Source organism: Panthera uncia, chromosome F2 (genome assembly GCF_023721935.1).
Source record: "Panthera uncia isolate 11264 chromosome F2, Puncia_PCG_1.0, whole genome shotgun sequence".
NCBI lineage: Eukaryota > Metazoa > Chordata > Mammalia > Carnivora > Felidae > Panthera > Panthera uncia.
Genome location: NC_064812.1, coordinates 17361634 through 17387597, shown reverse-complemented (window position 1 = coordinate 17387597; position 25964 = coordinate 17361634). Strand labels below are relative to the sequence as shown.

Below are 25964 nucleotides of genomic sequence, written 5' to 3'. Positions count from 1 at the left end.
CTATTACATCACAGTACCATGAATTAATGAATGAATGAGAGAATGAGTGAGTGAACAAATCTACCAAACAATTTCTTATAGAGTCCCACTGTTTCAAAAATTCTCCATGTGCTTTGGAATTGTTGTAGTTTTCAAAAGGACATACAGCTTTGATTGTGCTAAGAACACTTGCATTCAATCAGTTCAAAAAAAATTTTTTTTAAGGAAAAAGCCATCATCAACCAGCCATTACTCTCTATTTTTATAGGAGGTGTGAAAGTAGACAGGATTTATCTCTAGCCCACCACTTTGAATTTGGAACAAACCTCAAATCTCATCGGTGGGAATCTGACAGGTACAGCAGTGGAGTGTTAAAACTTACATGAACTTTATTTAAACTTCATTTGGGTTCCTCCCTTATTTTGGAAAGCTTTACATCAAATTTTATAACAAAAGGAGAACATGCAATTTAAATTAAAGAGTTGGCGGAGGCTTGGGTACTTTCCAGCCTGAATTAGCAAACCCCAAAGGCCTCTAATTAGCTTTTCCCTCTGTTTCTTCTTAGTCTGATCATCAAAACCATGGATGAGAATAAAGCAAATCAGCTAAACTGCCTACTCCTCCTTCAAGATGTAAGTCTATTATAGACGAAACATATCTTAAAGGACATTTTGCAAATACTTCCCAGATCTACCGGGATGGCCTAATGATCTTTATTCTAGTTTGTCCCATTCTTATAACCAAGCACAGTAATTCTACCCACAAAAACGTAAGATAATTTTAATATTGCACAGATCCCACCTTGAGAAGTGGCTTTCTTGTCTCCAATAGTGGCTGTTCAAAGTATACTTTTTGTATTCCTGAAATACAGAAAGATAAGAAACGATTTACTAATTTCAGCCCTGTATTCATTCTAATGGACACACTAAAAGATACATTTGGGGCAAGCAATGAAAAGCTGTAGTTTGGAAATTCACCTAAAAGACCTATAATCACTCTCTTAAAAATTCATCATTGGTTTTGTTTGTTTGTTTGGCTATACTTACATGGCACATACATATCTGACTTTCTCTAGAATGTCCAGGAGTCTCATTGTCTAGTGAAAAATACACAGATGGGCTCTTGGTGCTTCTGGTTCTAGGCAACATAATAGAGATCAGATTATGTGTTTGCCTCATTTTTCTTATCAATGAAATGGAGCTTCAGTGACACTCAGATTGGGATAAAGATGACTACCCTAAGACTCTCCTTCACTGTGGGTTTCCATAGTGGGAGCCATGGGCCCTGTATCATCGTCCCTATGGTTCCCTTACTCCTCTACCACCTGTTCACTATCAACCACACTAGCACGCCAGAAACAGTTATACTGGAAAGGGGAAAGTCACCATTCTGGCTCAGGGAAGCTCATCTAAGCTCAGGGAAGAACTGAATCAGTGGATTACAGATATACCTGCCTCTATGTGCCATATGTAACAGATTAAAGCAATTCATCATGTATTTATCAATACTTCTAATTGGCTTATGTTTCATACAAATTTATAAAAATTATTTTTATGAACTACATTATCATTTAAATGCTCTATGATAGCTATCTCTTCAATGGATCCTATCTTAAAATTTTTAAAAGGCAAATAAGGTGGTAAAATAGTAATGTATCAAAGTCAAATACCTCTATATAACTCAATGGGAATGTGACCACCAGGTAAAGAAGAAAGAAACATGCTTCCCAGGTCACAAATTAGTTCTGCCTGTAAAGATTCTGTTTCTTCATGATGAAATAAATAATGATGACATAACAAATGGCATGATCTAACATATAATAATTTAAACCATGGCATTTTATCATTTAATCAATCGAGACTCTCAACAGTATTGTGTAGGTTTACAGAATAGGTGTATATGTTGCAGATAAAGAAACAGAGTGCATCAGAGTGGTTAAGGGTCTTGCACAACAACAAGTGGTTAATAAAATCCACTCCTACTATTTCAAGACCAGGACTTCTTCCCCAATGTCAATATTCTACCCGCCCCGCCCCCACCCCATCAGGAGAGAATCTGATTATGGTGCTATCGACCAAGAAAGGACTCTTAAATCATTCCCACCTTCCAGGAATGATTTTAGAAACATTACAAAAAAAGATCAAGTTTAACTAGCTTGTCTGTTCTGTGCTGTTGCCTCTTCACATAGCTCCCACATTTGAAATGAAGAAATTGAGGCTTAGAAATAATAATTTTCTGGAGATCCCACAGGTTATATACTTGTATATGTGTGAATTGGGTATCAAATCCAATCTTACTTCAAACCTATCTTACTTAAAACCATGCTGAATAAAATGTAGCAGAGAGCTGGATTTTGAATCAAGCCAATTTAAAACTCCAGCTCTACCAACTACCAGCCATGTGACTTTGGACTCCTAAAAGCCTCAGTATCATTTGCCGTAGATATTAAATGAGATGGTATATACAATATAGTACCTGTGGGGAAAAGAGTAGCTAGTATTATAATTGTGATACATCAAACTGCTTTAAAGGAATGTATCATGAACCACAGTATTTCAGGCACCAGGTTTGAGATGGAGCTGAGGGGTCCTCTCAAAACACCAATATGCACATCACATAAAAAAATATCTCTTCTGTAAGAAGCAGTGAGGGACAGAACCATAAACACATCTCCAGGTTCATTAAGCCACCACCGTGAGCCACCATCTCCTGTCCTGGAGCCCAGCTTCTTTCCTGTTTAGCAGTCCAGTGATTTGCTCTATCATGAAATCACTGCTCTGGAACATGTGTAAGGCTACCAGTTTGGGAAGGAGGTTGAGAGGTGGGGGAGAGTGGTAAGCATAATAGTGCATACCAAACCAGTCCGTATAGTCAGGCTTTATGCTTGAAGATGAAAGCTTTCCTCTGAAGAGGTCACCAGAATGGCTATTGGCACTAACAATCAAAGGATAGTCTCATAATATGGGATACACAATGATAGAAGCCTGCTGTCAGAACACAAGAGGACTCAAAGGGAAGGGTGAGCTTCCTCCCAGGCTCCAGAGTCCCCAAAGTAAGAATTAACAACAGGGAAGAAGGTCCTCATTTTATCACTTGTTCCTCCTACATCCTTAACAGCTAAAGGCAACTGATGCCGATTCATCATGCCAGGAAAGCCTTGCCATGGTCATCCTCCAGCCTCTGATGGAAATGGAGAAAGCTCTCACAGATTTGTGTGGGAATCCCAAGATGTGTTAACTTGGATGAGTAAGCCCTCTAAGTCTCAAGCTTCATCTAGCAAAATTTGTAGTAAAAATATACTACTATTATTACTATCCACTGTTACTATTCATATTATTTTTATTATCCATACTAAAAGAGACATATTGCTCAAAATTGATTTCTCTACTATAATGATTAGAATATCTCCTACATTGCCCATTTGTAACTCAAGATCCACTCTCAACCCTTCTACTTTGCCCCCCCCCCTCAAAAATCCTCTATCAACTGTATCAACATGTTCCCTTGCTCTCAGCTTCCAGTTTTGTTCAACCAAAGTTGAAAGTCGGGGGGATCATAACATCAGACACAGAAGAGAATGAGGTTGGGCTGTTTAGTCTCCTGACATCCCCTCTGCCAAGCCGCTGTGAGTTAGCTATATTCCTCTCCCAAAAGCCACAATTCCTATCAGGCAGCTCTTTCCTTACGTCTCTCTCTCTCTCTCTCTCTTTCTCTCTCTCCAGGTTATGGTACTCATTCTTTTCCCTTTTGCCTTTTCATTCCTGGGAATGGTGATAGCTCCACGCCCTTGGTAGCCAAAGATCCTGCAGTATGCCTTGTTGTTTCCTTAAACCCTGTTTACACCTTTATAAACAGTTTCTGTATTAAATGGTCCTCAATTGTCCAACTGGAATGAGCCATCATTTTCCTATTTTCCTACCAGGGCCTTGACAAATACAAACATTAACTGGATAATTTGCATAATATAGCAGTTCATCTTGCTAGGGCCAAGATATGGAAGCAGAGCATCAATAATTGACCTCTGCTTTTTTCATTAATTCCCCTCTTCTAAGTCACCATCCACTAGTTCCTTTCAGTCATGGAGATCAACCTTCTGTCCCCTAACCATGGCCCAGACTCTAAACTTCTGGTCAGTTAACTTTAGCCTAAAATGTGACTTAACTTTTTGTAGTTCAATCATCTGTTGTATCTCTTTTTTCTTTCTTTTCTAAATAGTCCTTCTACTTCCTTCCATCTGTGCTTGCCTATGCTAGCCATTCTCCCCTTCTCCCTTGTTAATAGGACTCCAGTTTGGTGCCGGTATGAGGCACTGGTATACTCAGGGAAGATGGTTCCAGATGGATGGATCATGATTGGCCTAGTCCAGCCATTGTAACCCCTTTCCTCTCTTCCAGTGACTGTTAAGGTAGTGGCCATGTGACAAGATCTAGACTATGGCAATTGAAAAAAAAAATCTGCAGACGGATAAGGGAAGCAATATTTTAGGAGAGATGTTCCTTCCTAAGAGAAAGAAACACAGGAACAAATGTTCTTTTCCTTCCTTCTTTCTTTCCTTCCTTCCTTCGACTTTGATGTTGTTATTGGAAGATGGACATTTGGAGCTTAGTCAGCCATCTTTTTTACTGAGAGGGGAAGTCAACACAATGGGAGAGAAGCTGATCCAGAACCTTGACATCACTGAGCTTCTGAATCAGCCATCCTCAAAATTTCTCATCCTCTTCCAAATTTCTCATTACATGAGATAATAAACTTATCTACATTAACCACTTTTATTTGATTATTCTGTTACTGATCACCAAAAGGATATTAAATGACATTCTACACCACACTAGCTGAATTCCCACTATGCAGGCATATTCCTCTTATCTATTTCCTCTATTCAAGGCAGGTGGCAGTTCCATAAAACATCAAATGTGTCCTAAAATTCCTAAGAAAAAGAATAGCAGTGGGGGACCCATGGGGAGTCTCCTTTATGCCAGAACCCACAGTCCCACACAGGTAAGACTCTGGCTTCCTATTCCAAAGTTCAGTATCTTCAAATCCTTTATCTTTCCTTTTGAGAAAATACAGATGAGACCTTTCTGTTCTGCAAATATTAATATCATACACCAAAATCAGGGGCCAGCAGTGGCTTCATATGATTTTATCTACAGGTAGCATTTAGAAGTTTTTAAATAACTAGAAGGAACTCATCACAATGGGTAAGATTAGAAAAACAGTGGACTAAATAAAATAGAAGTGTATCTCCTTTCCATGTGAACAAAGGCATGTGTGGAGCCTCCATAATTGGTAGGTCCTCCTAAGTTCCTTCTGGCTGATTGTTCTGTTATCTGCAACATGTACTTTTATCTTGCACTCTTAAGACTTCTGTTCCAGTTCCAGCCACAATTTCTGAGTTCACAGTAGGAAACAGAGAGATAAGCAGACACATCCTCCTCCTTTAAGGACACTTCATAGAATTGCAAATCCAGTCAAAGCTTCAATTCAGGGCTGGATATTTTCTGTTTGTTTCTCTATCACATCCACTCTCCACCCTTTTCTACTCTGTTTTGTGCCTTGAGGAGTTCACCTGAATGGATGACATCAATGGGCTCCCTTGCTCTCTGCCTTTTGCTGAATGTAGCCAATGAGAGATACACTTAGGAGATGATAAGGTGGAAGATGAGAGGTTGAGGGAGCGATTTCCCCAGTTTGCTTCCTTCCAAGTGGCTAGGGGTTGGCTCTCTCCCTCCCATATAATGCATGAGTGGGAATTGCAAACACTAAAGGGTACACTGTCTGTAGAGAATATAAAAGCCATAGTAAAACCAACTAAAGGTCAACTTTTTATTATGTACAATTCTAAACAATGCCAATGATAACACACTCTGCCTGCCAGGACAGACCACTCCCACCATCACTCCTCCCTCATGATAGCCACCGCCTCTCCCAAAGGTCATGGCTCCTGTCAATCATCCCTCTCCATGGTGATTTTCTCTAGGTTTGGTAACCTAGGAGTGGCACTAGTTGTCTGCATATGCTCCTCTGAGTTTCCAAAACTCCTACGCGCAACTTTGTAACAAATAGTCACTTTATTAATTTGGCCAATTCCCCAATATGAAGGTGTCATATATTTATTTCTCGCTGGCACCCTGGCTGATCCCACCCAGAAATAAGGGAGTCTTTATTCTGAAGGAGTCATGAGCCAAGATAAAATTTAGAAGTTCTTCACTGAGAGAAAAGGATAAACTAGATATTGGGAAAACAGCCTCCACCATCCTCATTAATGCTTTTTTCCTTATTTGAACTTGGAGATCACAGATCTACAAGATAAAATACTCTTATGATTATTCCCAGCCAAAACGCTCATTCCTCTAACCACTTTTTCTGCTTCCCTCCAAGGAAAGTTTCAAGAAAACAAGCTAGATGGGAGCAACAGAATCGTACCTGCAGATAGCTGTCCTAAAGCCAAGTAGAAGGAATCTGATTCAGTCCTGCTTTCCATCTACAGGTGCCCTTCAGTAGAGGCTATACTCACAGCATTGAACAACCAGCCTACCAATGAGAATGGAACCCTGGCCAAGTGGAACAGACACTGTCTTGTGTGCTATTCCCATGCATATCTGTTGGATATCTGTACTTTGCCTAGGAGAGCTAAAGGGATGGCAGTTTGGCCTCATCCCTGTACCCACAGACTCTGGGCACCTTCTAATCCCCGTGTCTGTTTTATGAAGTCAGGCCTGTCTATACTAGCCCATCCTTGGATCCTGGGCTGGATCAGCTTCACAAGAGGAAAGCCAACTTGACAGCTCCTATTTCTTAACCATGAATTCCAGCCAGCCCTCACTTTTAGCTTGTCAGCATCCACATAGCCACTTCCTTGCAGTACTGGTCTTATTGAGGGAAGACAATGTTTACAGGAATAAAATGGCCTAGGATGAACAATTAATTGGAGAACTTTTGTCTCCCTTCTTAACCCCCAAATACGGTAACTAGTAAATTTGGATTTCATTGTCTTATTACAAAACAGTCTGCCCTGAGAGAGCATTTGAAAAGAGTCTCCACAGGCAATGAGATATGCTTTTCAAAGCCTTGTGTCACTGTCATGGCAATCAGCAGACAGGCCTCTATTGTGCAGGAGCCCTGCTGCAGGGCCCAGGGAGCAGGGCTTCCTGGGAGTGGGCTGCTGTTGTTGGCTTGTTGCTACAACAAAGCCTCTGAAAGAACTTCCTGGGGGGCCAATGTTCAAAGTCCTCACAAGTTTGAATACAGGTCTCCATTCTCCTCCCTGTGCTTGACTGGAAATTCCTAGCTTTTCTGAAAGAGAGACAAAGCCTTACATGGGGAAATGTGGAGGGTGAGTTTTGTTTGGGCTGGTTGTTTTCCATCTCTGTGCCAGATACTCCACACACACGTCACCTTGAACCTTCAGAAAAGCCCAGCAAAGTAAGCGTGACCATCCTCATCTATAGAAAAGGAAACTGAGGCTCAGAGATGTAAATAACCATGTGGCCCCTCAGAAGCCGGGAAGCAGCCGAGCAGTGACTGGATCTCAGGCTGGCCTGACTCTAAAGCTCCAGTCTCCATCTCTGTTAGCACCTTTCCCAGAACTGCTCAGCAAGCCAGGGATGAGACCCCATGAATACAAACCCTCAACTCTGGCCTCCACAGCAGACCAAGTTGCTGCCTCGGAGTGGAAGAAGATCATATTATCATGGTAGCAGCATGACAATGCAGGCCAGTTGCCTGGGCCGAGAGCAAGGTGATCATCAGCAGAGGATGGGGTCGTGGGATAAGATGGGTTTATCAATTATCGTTTGCTGTATGATAGCATGCTTCACAACTTAGTGGGGTAGAACCACCACAGTTGATTATTTCTTGTGATCCGTGCTTTGACTGGCAGTGCTTCTGCTCCATGCCATGTTTCTCTAGCATCACTCAGGCATCAGTATGATGTCTGGGGTGATCTGGAAGTTCCCAGAGGCCTCTCTCAAGAGTCTGGACCTTAACGCTGGCTGTTGGCTGTGGGGCGGCAGTAGTTTGTTAGGTGGTTGGTATTTGTGTGTGGAATTTCGGCCTCCAGTATCTCTGCACATGTCCTCTGTCTCCAAGAGGATATAGCCTAGACTTCCTTACAGCATGGTGGCTCGTTCTAAGTGAATGAAAGTAGCAGCAACCAGCTCTCCTACGGGCTAGTCCCAGAGGTAGCACAATATGTCTTCTGCCACATTCCATTGGTGAAAGCAAATCACAGGCCAGCCCAGGTTCTATAAGAGAATTAGACTCCATATCTAAGTAGAAGGAGAAATATGTGCAGAGATAAAAGAGAGGACCTACTAGCAGCCATCTTGAGAGAAAATCCACCACAGGGAATGTATTTAAGATTCTATTTCAGGAGAAATATGCCCTGCAGAGGCAATGGAGAGAAGTATTTCTTTGCAGCTGTGGTGAACGGGCACCAGCTAGAATGCCAATGCTGATTGGTCATGGCTGCCTGGGGTTGGTGTGCATGGAAGAGGATTCGGAGGTAGCATCTGGGTCCAGTAGGAAAAAGTCCCTCAACTGAATCATCTATCCATCCATTCCTCCTTTGTTTCGAAGATATTTATTGAGTTCCTGCCATGTGCCAAGGACTCTTCTAGGTGATGAGAGCAAAGCAGTAAAAACACACACAAGCACTACATCCTTTCTCAAGGGGTTGACACATCCGTGGAGGAGACAGGCAATAAATAAATAAATATAAAATATGTTAGGTAGAAATTAGTCCTAAAAAAGAAAATAAATGTGTATGAAAAGTAATAGGTGTATTAATCATGTCTTTTTATTTTCTGTGTTTCTAATACTTGACAATTTGGAGCCTGGTTGACCCTGGAGAGACTGTTCTTTCCCAGTCTAGCCAATTCCTGGACACAGTAAGGGACTGGCCCAGGGGCATGCCTTTCATATGCAAACTCACTCATCCAGAGCCCACAGGCTCGCCTCCCCCCCCCCCCCCCCCCCCGGTACCAGACAATCGGGGAGAGCCCCCACACTCCAGAGCCTGCTGAAATTATTCAAACTAGCCAATCCTAAACCTGACGACCTTGCCTCACCTGTTCCTTCCCACGGAAACCACAATAAAGGTTCTGGCTCACATTTCCCCTACTCCCCCTGCCTCCTACCCACCCTCATGATTCCCAAGTGGCCTTGTATGGCATGGCATGCCCCTTCCTCTTGAAAGCGGTAACAAAACTTCTTTTCAATGGCAAGTGTCTCCTGATCTGTTGATTTCATCACACCTGAATAATAATAAAACCTATATTTAAAATAAAACAATAAGGATCTTTCTAATAAGGCAATATATGAGCAGATGCATGAAGACAAGAATTCAGCAACGAGGGTAAGGTGGAGAAGAACATTCCAGAGAGAATGGTAAATGCAAAGGTCCTAGAAGTCATTCTCAGGATATTTGAGGAATACTGTGGCTGCAACAGAGACAGCAAGGGGGAGTGCTGAGAGATGAGACCTGGGAGGCAGCGGAGGCAGAGAATGAGGCTCAGCCATGGGGAGCAAGGGGTGTTTCAAGCTATTCTGTGTGGGCGCTGTCCTGTAGAAATGCAGGGTGAGCCGTGGATACGAGCCACATACGTGATTGAAATTTTCCAGTAGCCACATTTTAAAAAGTAAAAAGAAACAGGAGCAAACAATTTCAATAGTAGATATTATTTATTCCGACATATCAAAAATATTATCACCTCAACCTATAATCAATATAAAAATTATTAATGAAAAATCTTACTCTTCATACTGAGGCCTCAAAATCCAAGTGTGCATTTTATCCTCACTGCACATCTCGCTTCAGACCAACCATGTTTCAGGTGCTTGATAGCCCACACGTGGCTAGTGGTTACCACACTAAACGACGCTCTTCCGTATCATCTAGACCAGTATTTCCTAAACTGGTCTGTCCCAGAAAACTGTTGTTATTAATAAATACATTGAGAGAACGGATAATTTTCTCTGTGCTCGCTATAAACTGAATATCTGTGTCCCTCTGCCCTAAAACTCATATGCTAAAACTTAATCCTTAATGTGACGGTATTTGGGTGGGGCCTCTGGGAGCTTATTACATCATGAGGGTAGAGCCCTCATGAATGAGATCAGTGCCCTCATCAATGAGATGAGAAGGCCAGACTTCCTAGGTGAGGACACAGTGAAAAGACAGCTATGAACCAGGAAGAGGACTCTCACCAGACAATGTATCTGTCAGCCGCTTGATCTTGGACTTCCCAGCCTTCAGAACTGTGAGAAACACATCTCTGTTGTTTATAAGGCACCAAATCTATGATATTCTGTTTTTTAAAGATTTTATTTATTTACTTTGAGAGAGCAAGCATGAGCGGGGGAGGGGCAGAGAGAGATGGAGAGAGAACCCCAAGCAGGGATTCTCTGCCAGTGCAAAGCCCAATGTGGGGCTCGAACCCATAAACCATGAGATCATGACCTGAGTGGAATTCCAGAGTCAGAGAATTAACCGCTGAGCCATCCAGGTGCCCCTACAATATTCTGTAAGTGACTAAGTGCTCAAACAAATAAAAGCAGAGAAAACACTAGTTAAACAAATTGAAAATTTTTCTTTGAAAATGATTTTCAGCTGAAAGAAACAGCAAAACTGGGGCTATGCCCCCTTGTTCACTACACATTAGACAGACCCAGGATTAGAGTCCAGCCGGACCACTACTAGCTGTGACCTGGGTGATCCACTAAACGCATCTGAACTGTACTTTCCATGTATCTAATATATAGACCTTAACACCTATGCCACCAAACTGTTCCAAGGTTATATGAGAAAGTGTCTCCCTAATCTCAAAACATTTTACAAATGTAAGAGATTGCAATTACTGCAGCTGCTGCCTCCAGGTGAGCGCCAGAGACAGAAATATTAACCTTACACAACAGGCAAGCTGTCCATGCAAAGGGGAGTGGGGTGGAGGAACCGCTAAGCTGGGGAAAGTGCTAAGGAAAGAAGCATCTGGACGCTGATGCCCAACTCACATCAGTGGTCTCTACACACTTACATTGCTTACTGTACCAGTCAGGGTCCCAGAAGAAAGCAGCACACTCTAAATCATTTGAAGACAGGACCATTTTCAAAATGTAGCATGTAGAGACACTACATGAGGAAACGCAGTACCCCAGGACTAGGGGCTGTGAGGGCTGGTACCACCCTTAATCCTGAAGGCACACAGGGCAGGAGCAGTAGATAGAATCTGGAGGCAGAGGGAGCCGCGTCGAGAGACTCGCTAGATGTGACCCTCAGTTCAGGGACACAACCAACCCATGGGAACATGTCAGGGAGGGAGCAGATGGAATGAATACCCTGACCTCACTCCCTTTCCTCCCTTCGGTAATCTGCCAGGAATCCACATTGGCCAAATCCAGAAACCAGAGGGCAAGGAAATATCGACACGGTTCGTGCAGAGGCACCTCCCAAGGCAGAGTGGAGGAGGGTTCCTCCTTCTGGAGGGAATCTCTGGAAAAAACACAAAGGGCATCTAGCACCGTCTCTCCCATATATAGACAGAACGCAGGCACATTTGGAAAGGCAACTGCTGCTTTTCTGAGTCCATGAGCTCAAAGGAATTTGAAAATCCTGGGGCTCTCTTGCCACCATAGGGGAAAAGCCTATCTGAGAACGAGAACAAGCAGGGGTAGGCAAAGCCGAGTGATGGAGGAAAAGAGAACTCGGATGACACACTCTAAACCCCTGAATCCATCCATACATGAAGCCACACAACCTACAGTGAGCCGTAACTGAAGCTAGATTCACCAGTATTATAGGCTGATAGAGTATATTTTTCTTAAGCTAGATCACATCGCCTTCTATCACTTGAAACTAAAAGATTCCCAACTGACACTTCTTACTGTAAATGAAGAAACCGAAATGCCAAGAAACCAATTAACTTGAAAAAATTCACATGTACACTAAATGGCAGAGCTGTGATTGTATTCCAGTTGAGCTCCAAAGTCTGTGCTCTCCCCTGCACCCCACAATGCCCTGGAGCCTCTTGTTCTCCCGACCCCTGCCACGGACGGTGATTTTCAGACATGCACGATTCTACTTGGGCCACAAATGCCTCTAGATTACAGACCCCACTGGAGCTAGAATTCCCACGGCTCCTCCACCCTCTCTGGCTTCTCGCACTTCTTTGTCATGCACCTTACATCGTCCTCCTCTCCAAAAGCTGGTCTTCACAATCTGAACAGCTCAAAGAAGAGAGCTGTGACTATGTCGTAAAGAGAGGAAAATAAATCTCGCTGATTCGGGATACAACTCAAAGGCAAATCTCCACAATAGCCCTTGGAGTAAATGACAAGATCCATTCTCACCGATGGCAGAATGCCATGTTTTGACAATGGTTTCAACATGAGCAGTCTGCTGGGAGGGCGGTCTTGGTGATGCTTCTTGAAAAATCCTTTTAAAAGATGCAGTATGCTTTCCCACATGCCCATTTGTTCAGAAAAGGGAGAAAATGTCACACAGGAAAACTGAGATGACTTTTGAAAACCTGAACAATGACAGCCATTGATAAAAGCATGAATGTAGTAAATAAAAAAAATATAAAAAAATAAAAGTAACACTCCCTTCTCCCTTGGTAGAAATTTCAAAACACATTATGTTCTTGGCCGTGGAGTACACTCTGTCTTGGTAACTGGATCCTCACCTTGTAGGCAAATCAGCCAGACAAGAAAAAGACATAAAACAGAGTGGGGAAACAACCCCTAAAATTCCTCCCAACACACATGTACACACACAATCATATACACACACACCAGGAAACTTACCCAAATGCAGCAGAAACAGAGAGTGCACTGGCTTTGGAGACAGAGAACACTGGGTATGAATCTTGACTCTGCCACAATACAGTATGTGAACATATTTAACCTCCCCAAGCCTCATCTGTACAATGGAAATAGTAACCTACCGCTTTGGCTTGAAGATTGTAGATGGCTATATAGATTCAGTAAGATGACATAGCTATTGACCCATAAATCATAGTGATTGTTAATTACTCTCCTTTGGAACTGCTCAGGTCAGGTCTCCCTCATAGGTCTTCAAGCACGTCATAATGGTGAAGCTTTGGTTTCAGACAAATCAGGGTTCCAATCCTGATTTAGTCAACTCCTAACTGTGACTTAGCACAGTTTACCGGTTAGCTTTTGCTGCTTAAGAAACAACCACAAAATCTCAGTGGTATTCAGCAATAAGCACTGATTTCTCCTGAATGGCTATGGGTCAGCCAAGAGTTGGCTACTCCAAATTAGACTAGGTGGCTCTTCTTCTTCCCATAGCACTTGCTCACACACCTTCAGGTTGGCCAGGAAAGCTTTTCTGAGGTGGCTTTGCTCCACACATCTCCCTTTCCACTCCTGGGATCAGCAAACTACATTTATCAGCATCTGGGCACGTTTTCATGGCAATGGTAAAAGAACCAGAAGGCAAGCAAAAACACACAAGGGTTCCATGGTCCTAGCTAGGTACTGGCATGCCATCACTTCTGCCAAATTCTGTTAGTCAAAGTTGGCTCACACCCAGACCCAAGATCAAGGGGCTTCAAAATACTCCTATCCCTTTAGTGGGAGGAAGTGCAAAAGTTACAAAAGGGTAAAGAATCAGTGAGGATAATGTAATCTGCCTCAGAATAGCTACATAACCTGTCTTGGTTCCTTAATCTGTAAAGTACAAAGCGGATTCTATATTTTTTTGAGAGAGAACAGGGGAGAAGCAGAGAGAAAGAGAATCCTCTCTGGAGGCTGGGGGTGGAGCCTGACATGGGGCTTGGTTTCAGGACTGTGAAATCATGACCTGAGCCCAAATCAAGGGTCAGATGCTTGGGGCACCTGGGTGCCTCAGTAGGTTAATCGTCCAACTCTTGATTTCAGCTTAGGTCATGATCTCACAGTTCATGAGATAGAGCCCCACTTCAGACTCAGCACTGACAGCACAGAGCCTGCTTGAGATTCTCTCTCTCTCTCTCTCTCTCTCTCTCTCTCTCTCTCTCTCCCCCTACCACACATGCTCTCTCTCTCTCTCAAAACAAATAAACATTTTTAAAAAATAAAATAAAATGAAACCGGCTTTAAAAAAAACAGTCGGCCACCCAGGTGCCCCAAAGTAGATTCTTTTATATATTAATGATGTATGTGTGGGCCCACACAGTGGACAGCACAGTGCCAAGCTCATAAAGAACACTGGATAAATGTTGGCTAATAATAGTAATCAGTGTACTGGGAGTAGAGTGATACCCTGTCCCCAATTTTCTATAATTTTCTGGCCTGCTTTACCCACTCATTCATTTATCAACTCTAAATAATATTTCTTGACTATCCATATAATTACCATGTGCCAGAAACTTTCTCAGTTTGCTGACCACACAATAGAGTGATTTCAATTAATATTTTTATGGCATTTTCACACCCACAGTCTTATCTGATTCTCATAACTACCCTTTGCTGTAAGTCTTATTATCCCTATGAAATAAAAGGTGGTCAGCACCTTAGCTCAGGCTAAGTATCTCAATGATCTTTGGCAGACAAGCAGCAGACAAGAGGTCACAGCACCATGAGGTCAAGATTCTGTGTCCAGGCACTACCAGGCTTACTTCAGGATGGGACTGCCACTTGGAATCTCCTTCTCACCCAGAATTCATGGATTCTAAAAGGTTTTAAGCAAACATCACAGTATCCTGTGCCACGTGGTGGCATTTTTTTCTCTTATTCACTTACTTATGAAACAGTTAATGTCTGGCTTATGTTCTGAAGGATGATGGGCTTTATCCTGGAGAAAGAAGAAATGGGAGATCAGAGAAGGACTGGGCGTTACAGACAGAAGTACAGCGTAAGCAGAGGCAAATGCTGGGAAACTTCAAGGTATGCATGAGAAAGTGAAGAAGTTTCATGAGAAGGCATTCATTTCAAGGCTGAGATGGAGAGAAATGACATCGGAGAAGTAGTCTGGCATTTGGTCAGAGAAGGCCATGTAGGTCATGCAAAGGAGCTTGGATGTTAGATTATAAACAGTGAAGAGTGGCTTGAAGGCTTCAAAAAGGCGCATGATGGAGACAAGTCTGAAGTTTCCAACAGGCTGTGTGCCAGCTGTGCTGGTAAGAGCTCTGAAGAGTATCCCATCGTCATAAGAAAACAACCGGCAGGTATGCCACTTGGCTACACTGGAGAAATGAAGTGGATGGAAGAGCTGGTAGGGTTGGGGTCGGGCCCACCCTTAGCAACATAACAGGTGAGGGGACTAGTTCTACAAGCACGAAAGAGGGAGGGGCCTGAAAAATCAGAGTTGCATACAGCAGCCCTGAATGGCCAGACTGCAAGGAACCCTGGAAGGCATTTCACCACCCCTCTCCCTACAGGTGAGAAAAATCATTGCCTACATACTCCGGTCCCACAGGAGCTTCCTCAATGCCAGCCCTGTGCCTGCCTCACCCCGTCCATACATCCCACCTCCTCTCAAGTCACATAGGGCACCTGAGTACCTATGGTGTGCAGGTACTTCAGAGGGCAGAGGACCAGAGACCTTGGGACATCCTGTTACTAAGGAACCCCTGTCTGTCTCAGTGACCCCAGAAACTACGAGTAGCAGCATCACTGCTCCTCTTTCTTGGCATGGCCCCCAGCAAGCCCTTCTCTCCTTGTACTCCCTGCACTCTGGGCCCCCATGCAGGCCAAGGAGACAAAGACACCAATGGCACACAGAACCATCATCAGCTGTCCTAAGAACAGATCCCAGGATCCAATGGAACATCTGTGAGTGAGGCTAAGGCTAATCTTCTAGGAGGAGATACTGAGATAAAGAGAATGAAAGACCTCAGGAAACCAGACAAAGAGTGGCTAAGGAAGCCCAGCCTAACCTTCCAACCTGTCCAATGGATACTACCTTAATGGTCCAACCCTTCCTGTCATAGCTTTAATCCTCACACATCTTAAAAGCCCCCTGGAAGCTGTCTTCTGCCTTCTGATCCGAGTCTTTACTGAATGAAGGAGTCTTCAGTCTGACTCTGGTTCATACTTAAACATCAGTATGTTATGACTTTGGCCATGCATTTCAAGGTCTCTAGGACTATTTCTCATCACTAAGGTAAAAGGCTGTTAACATCACCAGCCCACTAACTCATTCACACAATTCTCCAACACCCTTAGCAGAAACTGCACTTAAAATATACCAAAGGGAGGCTACTTGCCTCTAGCAAAATGCAATTGTTTTCATAAATCAGAAGAAAATGGAGGAGATGATTGACAGGATAAATCTAAAGGAATACATCTGGGGTTCAGGGTCTGTTGGCAAATAATTTTGTCTCTTTCCTCTCAGAGGTCTATGGGGAATAAGGTGTATATTATTAGAGGAAAAGGCTCTCTTCAGAGAAAGATCAGCTGTGAAACAGGTAGCTCAAAAGACCAAAGGCAGGCACAGTGCCCTCTGTTCTAGCACTGAGGTGCCCCATGCAATTAATGTCACCTCTGCGGGCTGTGAGGCTCTGCTCTGGAAATAGAGGGAATCAGACAGGGTGATTCTCCAGCTCTATGATTTTAACCTGAAACCAGATTGAGGAAGATTAGAAATCAAAGCTCATGACCACAGGGGAAATCAAACAGAATCCCTAGGCTTAATTCAGTCTCTTTATTGTTTCTTTGTCTAGCTTCTGGTTTTTCTTCCTTATGGGCAATCTATCTTCCCTAAAGCTTAAAAAAAAAAACAAAAAAAAAAAAACAAAAAACTTGTTTAGTAAAAAAATAAAAAAGCTCCCAGAGGGAGGTCTGTGGGTTTGTGGGAAAATGGGACAAGGACGAGCTGTCCTAAGGTAACAGAGACAGAGAATCTAAGCGGACTCCCGCTCCAGGCCCCCTTCCAAGCTGGACGTGCAGGGCAATTACAGAACATCTTGGAGGAGCCTGGGCCTCAGAACCACCCGCAAATCAGCCCCAGGACTGCTCTGGCCCGTCTCCTGCTGCTAGCTGGCTTGGCATCTGCTGTGTCAGTTGAAGCCTCGTGTGGTCTGCACGGCACACGGATGCAGAGCCAGGCTGTCACTCAGACTCTGTGACGCTCCCTTGGCACGTGAAACCCAGGGAGCCACCTCACAACAAATGCAAAATACAGGCTTCTGCTGGGAGCTTCAAGGGATGTCAAATTTTCTGCGGCTTATTTTGAAATCCATCTAAAAATCATTTTTGTTTTCCACAAAGATACCTTAACAGACCCCTCCAATTGGTTAGACATTCAGGTTTAGAGAATTTTGACACTCCAAGGTTAGCCACAAAAACTGAGTAACTGGATATTACCTAAAAGCTACAAAGATTGCTCTTACAGGAAGGGAGCTCTTATTTGCAGTGGAATTTATATGTTCTGTGCTAAGCATGTGACCCTCACAGCTGTCTCTAAGGAAGCATTTTGTTATTGTCATTAGATTTTTTTTTTTTAGCAATTTTAAGGTTACAGAAAAACTAAGCAGAAGGTACAGAGTTTCCATTTCCCCCTTACCCCCCACCCTGATCTCCCCTATTGTTAACATCTTACATTAGTGTGGTGCATTTGCTTAAATTGATGAACTGGTATTGATGCTTTATTCTCTTTTTTTTTTTTTAAGAGAGAGGCCGCAAGTGAGCCAGAGAGAGAGAGAGAGAGAGAGAGAGAGAAAGAAAGAAAGAAAGAAAGAAAGAAAGAAAAAGAAAGAAAAGGAAAGGAAAGGAAAGGAAAGAAAAGAAAAGAAAAGAAAAGAAAAGAAAAGAAAAGAAAAGAGAGGCTGGGCTCACCAGAGGCTCATGTTTCTACCCAAAGCAGGGCTCAGGCTCACCCGGTGTGGGACTTGAACTCACCAACTGTGAGATCATGACCTGAGCTGAAGTCAGATGCTTAACGACTCACCCACCCAGGTGCCCGACACTTTATTCTTTACTAAAGTCCATAGATCACATTAGACTTCACTCATTGTGCTGTACATACTACAGGTTTTGACAATAATGTATAATGACCTGCAACCACCATTAGTCTCATACAATAAATAACCTCTGTGCTCTGCTGATTCATCCCTCCCTCCCCACTAAGCCACTGGCAACCACTGATTATTTTACTGTCTTAAGGAAACATGTCCATCTACTTTCAAAGATGAGGAAACTGGACCTCAACGAAGTTAAGAAATTCACTTACCAAGTTAGCAGGAAGTCAGAGATCTACTATGTGCCACATGATTCCAGAGTAAGGCCTACCACCATGCATTCATCCACCCGCCTGCCACTTTCTGAATACTCTTTTAGGTGCCAGGCACAGAGCAGGTGCTGAGAACAACATGAAGACTACAACAGCAAAGCTCTACTTGTATGCGAAGCAGACATTAAACAAATTAATGGGAAGTCCAAATAAATATAAATAGTGACAAATGCTTAAAGGAAAACAATAAGACATAAGGTATACTAAGAATGCTCTACAGGGAGACCTAGCTTCTGTTGGAAGGTTGGGGTGGGGGTTCTCAGGGAAGATCTCTCTGAGGAAGGATGAGAAGCAATCCTTCTGGGGCAAAGTTGGAGGGTGGGGAAGAGGGGAGTGAGTGTGTTCCAGAAACAGCAGTTCTCACAAAGACCACAAGGTAGAACAGAAATTGGCTCTTTCAAGAAACTTGCCCTTCCCCAGACAAAGTGATCTAAAGTCAGTTTTCCAAATTTATAACTAGTCAAGAACACCTTTAAACAGATTTCTATGATCTAGAAAGTTCAAGAAAGTTCCATGAAAACTTATCCTTACTCCCCAATACTAGGAGAGATGCTAACCATTAATATTCATGAAGAGTTTTACTACAAGTTTGACAGGTTCAAATTTTATTTTTATCCCCATTTTACAGAAGAACAGAGACCTGGAGAGAAGTAATTTTCCAAAGATCATGAAGCAGGCACTGTCTACAGACCATGTGTCCTCTGTAGTGAAAGAATACCCTTCTAAATATCCACTCCTACATCAAGAAATAAGTGAGGAATGCAGTGCCTGGCACAAAGTGGTCATCCAATCAATATTTGAAGAATGAAGGCATGAATGAATGAATGAATGAATGAATGAATGCCACTGGTATCCAAGGGCTGTCAAGAAGGTAGGTTGATAACACAGAAGGAGCAGTGGTTCTGGACTCTGTCACCCTGGCGGGCCATCTCTCCTCCAACAAATAACCTTGTTTGTCTCTTCAGCCTCAGTATCATCATCTGCTTTTTAGGAAGTATATTATTTAAAATCAACAGATGCCTGGGTGGCTCAGTCGGTTGAGCATCCAACTCTTGATTTCAGCTCAGGACATGATCCCAGGGTTGTGAGATGGAGCCCTGCATCAGGCTCCACACTCAGTGAGGAGCCTGCTTAAGATTATCTCTCTCCCTCTCCTTCTACCTCTGCCCCTCCCTTGTTCACACTCTCTAAATTAGTTAATTAGTTAATTAATTAAAAAATAAACCTTTAGGGGCACCTGGGTGGCTCAGTTGGTTAAACGGCCAACTTTGGCTCAGGTCATGATCTCGCGGTCCATGAGTTCGAGCCCTGTGTCGGGCTCTGTGCTGACAGCTCAGAGCCTGGAGCCTGTTTCGGATTCTGTGTCTCCCTCTCTCTGACCCTCTCCCGTTCATGCTCTGTGTCTCTCTGTCTCAAAAATAAATAAACGTTAAAAAAGGTTTTTAAAATAAAATAAAATAAACCTTTAAAAATAATAATAAATTAAAACTGAAAAGATAGCCAACACATTTTTAAAAAATTAAACATAATAATGAACTACCAAACTTTGGAAAGACAAAGGAAGAGGGGAGGGAAGGCAGCCACGGGCTTATCTGGATTCCTACATCTATGGATTCACGGTTCACTCAGTCTAACACTGCAAATACTCACACACAGTCACCTCCCCTCATGGCAGACATTACTAATCAATCATGACACGCTTTCTCACTGAGCCCATATGAAACCTCTGAGCACAGTGCTCCAGGAAGCCACTAGGACACATCAACAGTGACTCACAGGATGAAATCTATTTGTGAGCACTACACCAAAAAGAGACTTCTTGATTAAGAGCAACTCGCAGTGAAAAACTGGAGACTAAGACTTGGATCTTACTGGTGGAGCTTTAGCAACTCTGAAATTCTCCACTTGGACACAGGTCTTCATCCATGTCTCAGCAGTACCTAGGTTTTCCCTAACTTTACAGCACTTTCTGTTTTCAAGAGGGTGGCAAATTGATCAGTTAAGACATCAAACATCCCCCTAGTTTGAAGTTACTAATGATCTAAATCTTGTAGTAAAATTTCATTTCCCTAGAACTGGAAGTTCCCCTCTCTGGGACTCTTCCTCTCCTTCTTTCCCTGGTCAACCACTACCTCAGAGTTACTACGCAGTCTTTCCTTTCATGTTTTGTATTCTGGTGTGTCTGTCTCCCTGTAAAACTTGGGCAGCACTTTTTACATATATGCAAAATATCACATTTTGGAGATCAATCCATGCTGATTGATACACAATAGATGGAGTTGATTTATTTTTATTTCTATAAAATGCTCAACAGTGTATAACACAATCTACTTTCCACTGTTTTGTTGATGAACTTTTATACCACTCCCAAATTTTCTCTATTACATTAACACTGCACTGAACAACCCTGCACATGTTTCCCTGTACATGTGTGCAAGGGTTTCTCCAAGATGTGTACCTACAAGCAGAGCAGCTGGGTCACAGGGTATATACAGTGTCAACTATACTAGAATTTGCCTAAGTTTTCAACTTGCGATTATTTCTTTACGAGTCTGACTCCTAGACTGTGAAGTCTTTAAGTGCCTGGAATACAGTAGTAGGCACCCAATTAATATTTGATGTATAAAATATTACATAAAATAAGAGCGTAGTCAATTCCCCTAAAAGTTTATCGTTCCCTCTCCACTGAAATGATTTTAATATTATTATGTGCATGTCGGTCACTGTTCTAAGAACTGGAGATGCGTCATAGAACCAAACAGACAAAAGTCCCACTGTACATTCAAATGGTGGCATGTGGGTCAGGTGGGAAATGCTTAGGATCAAGACTAAGGCTGTATACCTGGGAATGAAGAGCGATAAATCTTACTTGACTGTATAGCTTTCAATGCAGTTGTAACAATTCATATGAAAAAATGTGTCCAGCGACCAACCCACCAAGTTCCACCCAAAGATACTGGAATACAGGAGGGTAGAGTGACCAACGGCAGGTCACTTAGCACTCATATCAGCAATGCCATTAAAAATATAAAACAGGGGCACCTGGGTGGCTCAGTCAGTTAAGCGGCAGACTTCAGCTCAGGTTATATTTCCTGGTTCGTGAGTTTGGGCCCCGCGTCAGGCTCTTGGCGGACAGCTTGGAGCCAGGAGGCTGCTTCAGGTTCTGTGTCTCCTTCTCTCTCTCTGCCCCTTCCCCGCTTGTGCTGTCTCAATCTCTCTCTCTCGAAAAATAAACATTAAAAAATTAAAATATATGTATATATATTTAATAAAGCCCCCACTATGCCTCGGAATTACCTGGGGTGTTTAAATTACTACAGTGCAGGCCATGCCCCATGGATTCTTATTTAATTGGTTGAGAATCAAGCACTAGTTTTGTTTTGTTTTTATTTTTCAGGTGATTCTGGGGCACCTGGGTGGCTCAGTCAGCTGAGCATCTGGCCCTTGATTTCGGCTCAGGTCTTGACCCCAGGGTCGTGGGATCAAGCCCTGTGTCAGGTTCTGCACTAGGTGTGCAGCCTGCTTGGGATTCTCTCTCACTCTCTCCCTCTGCCCCTCTCCCTGACTCATGCTCGCTCTCTCTCTTTCTAAAAAAAATTAATTTTTCAGGTGATTCTAATGAGCCAGCATATTGAGAACCACTGTATCAGATCTCCCTGTATTGCAGACAGCACTAGCCAATCAGATATCAAATACAGCAGAGGCAACAGTGTCTATAAATAAAGACTTCACTCCTAAACCATGGAACCGTTGAGTTCAGAAATATCTACGTTCCCGGGTTAGAGCATCTACAGTCTGTAGACTATTCTAGCAACAAAAGGAGTCAACATTTGCTTTCATAACTACTTAAAATACTCTAGCCTAGGATTTCTGTCACTGATCAGGCAGTTGAACTTTAGAATTCAGTAACTTTTAGTTATTTGTGATATGAATTGATACAGATGATATGTTGCCATTTGGAAGTAAATATATCTAAAGCTATGTCCCTTAAAAGCAAACTTCTTCAACATGAAATACCCAGAAACCTTTCAGTTAGGTCAAAATCTCATCAAATGTTATTAAAGTTATTTTATGGTCCTTGTTTTTCCCCCAGTTTGGAGAAAAGCTCTTTGGAAAGTAATCAAGATTGTTTCTGCCATGTGCCAGGAAATGAGCATTCTTATTCCAGTTCTCATTGGCAGGAATGATTTTTTTCTAGTTGTGATTTGTTGACAGTTTCAGGGATCAATGATTAGAATGGACCGATTCAGAGGAGTGGGTAATTTTTTTGGCATGGCAGTTCTTCTTTTCTGTCAAACAAGTTAGGTGGTAATGAAGTGGAAGTCGCAGGGGAAAAAAAAGTATTTTATATATTATAAAAGAAAAATCCTTCCCTCTCTGTTGTACACCCATAGTTAAACATGTCAGCCTAGTAAATAACAACTAGCCTGTAAACTGGGTAGTGACCCATCAGTAAAAAATGCTTGACCCATGTGAGCTCATTGGCTCAGACCTGAGAAAACCTCCTTCGTGTTTGGATACTACTTGGGGAGCTTGTTTAATTACATCTGTCCTTTCTCACTTCCCAGGTTGGACAGGACATAGTCACAAAAATAAAAATGAGTATCACCAACACACACTTTAATTTTCTGCTGTCTTTATCTTACTTTTGACATCTGTGTATATTCCAGGAAAGTTCTGGCCATTGCTCCGTAAGAATGATACAACAGAGATGGATAAGGTCCAGAAAAAAATTAAACTAATGATCAAAAGATTTGGCAAGCTGCCATATGAAGACAAAGAGTCAAAAAAATAAAACCAAAACAAAACAAAACAAAACAAAACAAAAAAACACCTCACAGGCTGAGGACGGATATGGTTGAAATCTATTAAACCATCACAGATGTGGACAAAACAGCTACATGTTCAGCAGATCCCAAGTACCAGTATTAGAGAACACTCACCTTGAATCCCTAAGGAACAGATTCTAATGAACTGTATAGGAATTCCTGACGTACAAAGCAAGAATTTAGTAAAAGTGGGTTTTAGTTCCTCCATTTCACAAATAACAAACCTGAAGGTAAGATTTTAAGTGACATATGAGGTGGCACCGCTAGTGTATATGAATGTAAATAATAATAATAATAATAATAATAGTAACTAACATTTTTTAGGTAGTTACTATGTGCTGGCTACTAACTAACTAACTAATAGTAACTAACATTTTTTAGGTAGTTACTATGTGCCAGGCATTTTCATGCATTTTCTTTTGCCCTTTTATTTCCTACAACCACTCTTTGAATTAGGTACTGCTATCACCTGCTTTATAAGTGAGGAAGCTTAGACTCTTTAAAGAACCATATAAATATCTCAAAACTCACAGCTGGGATGTAGTGGAAGGAATTTCATAAACCAGGCCATCTGATTCCAATATTCACACTGATCAGACCAACTAACTGCAAATCCCCTGAGCCATTTTACCTCAGTGTATACACACATCCTTGTATGTATCCCCAAAAAGATTTGACTGTAGAAATGCAAATTTAGTAAGTGGCCACCCTGAGATTACAATTCAAGTCATCTGAACCAAGTCTGGTTGTTTCCTCTAAGCCAGTTACTTTATTTTGAACAAATAAAAGGGAGTTTTTACATCATAGGTAGTAAAAATCATGAGCCTTGGGGCTCTTGGGTGGCTCAGTCGGTTAAGCGTCCAACTCCTGATTTCGGCTCAGGTCATGAACTCACTATCATGAGACTGAGCCCCGGGTCCTGCTTGGGATTCTCTCTCTCCCTCTTTCTCTGCCCCTTCCCCCCACTCTCTCAAAATAAATAAGCTTTAAAAAAAAAGTTCAGGCTAACATATCAAGTCACTTCAGGAAGAGTTAAAACCTATTCAGTTTGACACAGTTTATCAAGAAAAGTTAGAAAACTAAGGCACTTCTATCACTTAGGACAGTAACATCCAGGAAGACAGCTATGCCCCACCCTACCCCTTGTCAGAGACATAATACTAAACTGGGGAGCTTATGGGTCCAGCACAGAAAGCAGTTCTCATAGCTCTGAGGAATCAAAAGTCAGAACTGCACAAAGCAAAATGGAGATATGGGCCAATGTAGTTAGCTCAGCCTCTAGATGGGATCTGGTTTCCAAATCACCATGTCAGGAATTATCAAAACCCAAGATCGATGAAAATTATACAACCTTCCACTTGATCCAGTTGTAAGACTTCCCTGAGAAGAAAACAAGAGGCCCTCGAGCTCTAAAGGGACTAAGTATTCTCAAAGCTTATGCCTATGCTTCCACTCCCGTCTTGGACAACTTCGTTCCTTTACCTCTTTTGATTGGTTAACTCAGGGCCACTGTCCATGTCTCCATCTTCTCATACTTCTTTCTGTTCTTGATTTCTTGGTAATTTTGATGGCTGGCTCTGATTTCTCTTTTCTCATATCCAAAAGGACTGCAGAATTCCAAAGGGCCTATGAACCACAGAAAGCCAATAAATACAACAGCTTGAGCAAAAACAATTTCTTTCATCTGTGGCTCTTGAATTTAAGGTTTATGTTAGGCACAGTTTCAGGAAATACATTTATCCTCTGAAAACATCCATGGTTTTTAGAGCAAAATATTGTCATTGACAAAAATATATAAGACCCCCCATTGAAGCCATTTGTTTCCTCAACAATAACCTAGAGAACACATCATGTGCCATGCGCTGGAAAAAGTACCATAGAAATATGAAGATGAACAAGGTATGATCCCTGTCCTCATGAGAAATCCTGCCTTGAGTAGGAAACACTCAAGTGTTTTCAGTGCACAAGTCACTAGAATATGGCCTAGAAAGTGCCAACAGGCAAGGCAGTCATGCTACCACTCTGGTGCTGTGCTGAGTAAACGTATGTAAAATTTAGTGCTATGGGAAGTTGAAGAAGAGCATGCACCATGAGAGACAAGGATGATAATCCCAGTTGTAGTGGGAGTGGGGGTGGCAGGAGGAGATTTCGAGAAGCCATTTTGGGACATAATCTTCCCAAATGCAACCAAGATGAAGAAGCTCATAGTTTCCTAAAAATTATAATTTTTCCTATCTTCACGTCTCTCCTAACTCTGCCACAATCAGTCTGAAAGGCCCTGCTATCTTCTGGAATCTTGGCCTGCCGTTAAGTGAAGAATTCAATGGGACATGCCTAAAGAATCGAGAGGTTTAACAGGAGAGAACATCAGTCATTTAAGAAGGTAAGGTAGAGGTCTTTGTAGAAGTGTTTTGCCTAGAGGCCCAGAATTTGAAACACCACCACTACTTGTAGCCTGCAACTCACAGAACAGGAAGGAAGGGTGCGTGCCAAAACCCAGGCTCCAATAGGCTCTACCCCCTTACCACAGGATGGAGCATTTTAGGATTGGTGTTCACCAAACATCATTCCTTCCAGTATGTGTTTTTCTCAGCTCAAGTCCTGATACTCAAAGATCTCAAAGGCCTGGAGACACCCTTAAATTGGACTGCTGGCTGCAGTCCAATGACATCAGCAAGCCCTGGACAGAAGCCCAAACTATAGCCCAAACTATAACCAAGAAGAAGAAATGTTTGTATGCAAAAGCCATTCCCCTCCCTGTCTCCTCCCTCTTCTAACAAAATCTGGCCTTCAGTATCCAGATATCCAGACAGGAGACCTGAACCATTTGGTTATATTTGTTCCTTTTCCATGTAATTTCAACATCTCCACCTTGGAGATAAGAAGAAATTCTGGAAGCAGCAACAAGTCTTTCAGCAGGG

At 42.4% G+C, this 25964-nt stretch overlaps 1 long non-coding RNA gene across 1 annotated transcript in view; it reads right to left on the bottom strand.

Annotated features, from left to right (window-relative positions):
• The window catches only part of LOC125924437 (uncharacterized), a 36468-nt gene extending 11805 nt beyond the window's left edge, over positions 1–24663 (bottom strand). The window contains exons 1-2 of the long non-coding RNA XR_007458420.1: positions 24526–24663; positions 781–839 (exon numbers count right to left, since the gene is read on the bottom strand). This is a non-coding gene — a long non-coding RNA (uncharacterized LOC125924437). The remainder of the gene's footprint in view (positions 1–780; positions 840–24525) is intronic.
• Positions 24664–25964: the final 1301 nt, after the last annotated feature.